The 5,188-nt window shown below is 34.6% G+C and overlaps 1 long non-coding RNA gene across 1 annotated transcript; it reads left to right on the plus strand.

Moving 5' to 3' along the window:
- Window positions 1-306: 306 nt before the first annotated feature.
- Window positions 307-4,153, plus strand: LOC113941400. Its single transcript, XR_003525673.1, has 3 exons — window positions 307-556; window positions 2,849-2,949; window positions 3,949-4,153. It is a non-coding gene; the product is annotated as an uncharacterized LOC113941400 (long non-coding RNA).
- The last annotated feature ends 1,035 nt before the right edge of the window (window positions 4,154-5,188 follow it).

Here is a 5,188-nt window from a genome sequence, read left to right on the forward strand (position 1 = left end):
TTCATAATATATAACTTCCAGAGACAGCTAAACTCCGTGTAGTACAGTACTAGTAGACCTACAGAGCATCACACCTCTTCAATAATAATTGAAGAATTATGTTATTAACCAATATATATATATTTATAGCTGATAAATCCCTGAATGTGCTAAAAGCTATTTATGCACATTCTTTTCTCATTCCTGTTCTGATCATCTTTGTTTTCTTTTATTTTGCAACACTCTTCATTTTGACATTCTCTTTTGTTTGTTTGTTTGTTTTTTTCCTGTCATCCCTTTTTGGCATGTCATCTGTCTTATGTTTATTATACTGCTCTTTTTTTTCCCCCCTCCTCCATCTTATTGGTGTTTGCAGGGATAATATGTATATACCCACTGGTTTCTGAGTCTGTTTGCCATTCCTTTCTTCTTGAGTGGAAGATGAGAACTGAAAAGTAAGAAGGCTAGACTCTTGTTTAACAAATTAAATGAAGGCATTTAATGTCACTTCATTCCAAAAATTCTTTTGGGACAGAACAACTATTTCATCACTTCCCAGATAATTGCTTTCTTCAAGGTAAAACTTTTCTAAAATCTCTTCCTATGTCCTACTGTTTTTAAACTGAGAGGAAGATCATTTATCTAAGACCATGCACATAAGGAATAGTACTAATATTCAGATTTGGTGTTTAAATATATGTGTCTGCACGTGTTCTAGCATTGCAATGTCCCCTTGTAGTTACTTGAGGTGCCATAGAGTTGGGTGGCCTCCAGTTGCCATTTCAGAAGGGTCTGGGTCTACTCTATGCTCTATGTTGTATCTGCCATGCCTTACCCAAATGTTTTGAGTATCCTAGACCATTTCCAAGGGCAGAAGTCACCTGCACATAGGCAACTAGATTAGAGCCCTTCCCAGTCCAATCAATGATTTTGGAGAAGCAGACCGTGCATAGACAGATGAATTGCTTTCTGGTTATGTTGAATAGGTATCCATTGACCCTCCCAGTAACTCCTGTTTACTAAATGAGGTTTATTTCCTTCCTTCCATCATGTCTCTAGACAAAGTTGCTGAAAAACATTTTTGTCCCTCCAAGGCCACAGGAAATTGTGCTGAATGATCTTTCCACGGGCTTTTTCATACAAGCCAAAGAATGCAATTCCTTTCCTTCCAACTGACTACATTTCTTCTGCTTCCCCTCTCTAATGGCTGAACATTTATTTCATGTAGTTTTATTGTAAGATATGACAGAAAAAAATTGACAATTCTTGGAATAGGCACTAAAGACTTTTTTAATGCCGCAGGTTGCAAAAAATTACCACAGGTGTTACAAATATTTATGACATTTTTACAAAACTTAAAAAAATATTTACTTTTCATAGAAATGTATGAGTTTCCCCTCTCAAGCAAGGACTGGACTACTGGAATTTTATTAAAATTTCATTTTTTAAAAAAATCAGGATTGTTTTGAGAAAAAATGGTGGTTTACCTGGAAATTTGCATTCTGCAAAGGACTGCCAAACTTAAGTTACTGAAAACCTTACTTTATGGTCTTTATTAGACTCAAACCATGATGCATTAAATGTATATTTCAGCAAAATATGTTAAAGCCCTGAAGGTCTTCATCATCTTTGTTGCCTTTCTCTGGACATGGTCCAGCACTTCAATGTCCTTCTTGAAGTGAGGGGCCTAAAACTGAACTGAGTACTCAAAGTGCAGCCTCAGCAGTGCTGACTACAGCAGGACAATGATTTTTTATACAATGTCTGCAAAAGTCAAGCTAAATTGTTGTTGGTATTGCCCATATTCCTTTCCTGCTGTACGTACAGTTCTGAGTTAAAAAAAGACATTACTTTGCATTTGTACAGTATCTATGCTCATAAATGAGCTGTCCTGCTTAATACCCATCCTTAGAAGTGAGACTGATTGGCAGCTGAATAGAGCCTAGATATAGCTGTTTAATAACATTTCAGATGCATTAGGAAATTGAAAATATCCATCCCTGTGGGACTGTCAACTATAATACAGTACATGTGCCCTCCCAGAGCAACAGGATTTCAGGACAACTGGAATACTCAGTATAACACATATTTCATGGGAGGCTATGTAGGTTGTGCACTCAAGCCCAGTGTTTCATCCAGAGGTGAATAGAGGGATGCAGCATTGTTCCAGTGTCTGAAGAGATGTGATTATTCCAGGTGTCATCTGTTGGTCACTTCTAAGCATCGTCCATTCTACATTAATATGGACTAAATAGACCATACAGGTTCCTAGCCTCACTGTGTGGTCACTGAGGAAGACTTTGTGGGCACCTCCATAGTCTTAACAGGTTATGTAAAAGCTTTGAATCTGTTATTCCCATATACACACACATTTATTGGCTTCAAATGTTACTAGGTACCTTTGTGCATACAAATGACTCGAGTCTATATATCTGCAAGATTAAAGAATGTATTATTGTTCAAATCAAATATTTACTGCTTAGATCTAAGTTAGGCTCTAAGGCACGTAAGCAACCTGGACATTTTGATTGTAGCCCAAACTCAGTGGACAGGAATTTGAATGCTCATACCCCATTTTTCTTGTTGAGTAGCTTCTCCATACTTGTCATTGTTGCCTAATGGTTTTTCACCATTTATTTGTAGGACATTAAAGAGGTATTATCAGAAAATTCTGAGCATTGTAAGAAAATCTCATTGTCATAAAAAGAAAAATGTAAAATGCTTACTTTTGATATCAAACGTCCATGATTTTAATAACCAGTATAAAAACTATAAAATTACATTCTAACAGAATTGTTTTATTAGTTTAGGATAAGAAATTGCAACACAATCTTAACTTTTGATTAAAACATTTATGTTTCTATTGCAGATTGCCACAGAAGCAATAGAAAATATTAGAACTGTTGTTAGCTTGACCCGAGAAAGAAAATTTGAGTTGATGTATGGAGAACATTTGATTGTACCATACAGGTATAATAAAAATAACTAAGCTAAAAAAAAATCTGTAATAAATTGCACACATTTACTTCAACAAAAATAGTTGGTTTTTTGATAGTGTGTATGATTTAATGTATAATTTAATTACCTCAGAATTAATGTAAATATTTTGCATATTTTTTTATTAACAAACACAACCACCACCAGCTGACTTTTTTTTAAACTTGATTTAATTAGTTTTCTTTATAATATTGGTATTTTATATTACAATATCACTTGGTTTGGAAAAATGTTAGTTTTGAGTGAGCTTTGGAAGTGATCTAATCTGAATTTCCACCTGAAGTGTTTTTGATATTTAATTAAAAGCTTTTTAATGTAAATTGAATATTACCTTCTGCCATTTTTTAAAGTATTAGAGGGACTGAAAATATTTGAGTAATTGCTTATTGGCTTGTAGCTGAAAAAAAAGTAATATAAATCTGCCTGGACTAAATAAAAATTTTAAAGTCTTAAAGTGAAAAACTAAAAAGATTCTGTCAAAGGAAGTTTTATTTGTTCTAGAAGGGAATGTTTCATTTTCAGATATTCATGAGAAAAGTAAAGGAAATGACAGCATCTGTACACAGATATAACAAGAGACTTGTGAGGATGCCACTGACACATCAACCATAAAAACTGAGTGATTAGAGCACAGTGCAGGACATAAAACATAGTGCTTAGCTTTTTTCTCAGGCTGATGGCTTTTGAGTTCACATCTCTTAACTTTCCAAACAGTGTCTAAGCCATTCTCAGGGTTGACATTGATGGGATTGCTCCGAGACTTCCATCTTACTGTTGTTCTAGTATAAAAAAGAACTTATTGCCCTATGGGTCAGTTTGTCTGGAAGAGACAGAGATATGTTTTTTAGTTGATGTTTCAGTGTATGTACACTTTCCATTCATAACAGTATCAACTGAAGTCAGTTGGTATTTGCATATTAGAACTTAAGTATGATTGCACACTTTGATGAAAATGTGCATTCTTTCTTACAGAAATTCTGTGAAGAAGGCACATATATTTGGCTTTACTTTTGCACTTTCACAAGCAATGATGTTCTTTACCTATGCTGGCTGTTTCCGGTTTGGTGCCTATCTAGTGGCAAATGGACACATGGAGTATAAAAGTGTGTTTTTGTGAGTATCACATTTGCAATATTTTTCTGTCTATCCAGAAAAATCCTTTATTATTTAAGAGACAATAACTCAATACAGGGCTGTGTAAACAAGTTTGAAAAGACTGAGATTTTACCAGTATAGATATCAGTGACCTCAATACCCAAGAAGGTCAATCATACCAATTTTTTGTTGGCAACCTAATTGTGGTAAACACAGCTCATTTTGACTGGAAGATGTTGGAAAGTGCCTGCATCCCATCTGCTAGCTGAATGTCTCTAGGCATCTGAGTGAGTGAACTTCCAGTGGCTCAGTCAGACTTGAAAGGGATTGTTTGACCTAAAATTGTGTGAGCTCTCCTAGGCTGTTTAAATGCAGAATAAAACAGATTACTTTATGAGCTCTGAAGAGAAAAGACAAAATTTAAAATAAATGAATCTATTTTACTTTGCTTTAAAAGAGGTCTCATATATCTCATATGTCAAATACCACTTCTCAGTGATGAGTAATCATCATTTGTGTGGCAGTAATTAATAGCTGAAGACAGCAGGTTCTTAAACTATTCTAATGTAGCCTGTAAAATTACGTAAAATTTCATAAAATTACATAAAAATCACCACAAAACAATAATAGCATAGTTTTCACCCCTTTTCAGTATTGTAAACCATGCTATTTTTTCCATCAGAGCTGTGATAGAAAATTAAATCTTTATTGTCCCCTTGTTACAGGATGCCTTTCATTGATGCCTTAAAAATTGATCACTAACTCCCAAAAATCATGGAACCATAGAGAGGAAACCATAGCAACAGCAGGATTAGAGTAACAATTTTGCCATCCATTGACCCTTTCCTTATAGCCCCAGATGAGATTTAATTTACTTAATCAGTACTAATAACTAAAGAAATTAGTGCTAATAAATAATGCAAACACTGAATTTGGAATGCAGACATGCTTATTTCACATCATTGAAAGAGGGTGAAAAGGGAATTTCTGGAGCTAAATGAGTAATTGAAGCAATAATAGTTGGTTACTACTTTTTCTAAATTTAGCCCTCTTTTTTCTCTGAGTGAAAGAAAAAGTTGGCTGCAGCCCCATTTCCATTGTCCTTTTCTCCATTGTC

This window comes from Corapipo altera, unplaced genomic scaffold, assembly GCF_003945725.1.
Source record: "Corapipo altera isolate COAL_440 unplaced genomic scaffold, ASM394572v1 59593, whole genome shotgun sequence".
NCBI lineage: Eukaryota > Metazoa > Chordata > Aves > Passeriformes > Pipridae > Corapipo > Corapipo altera.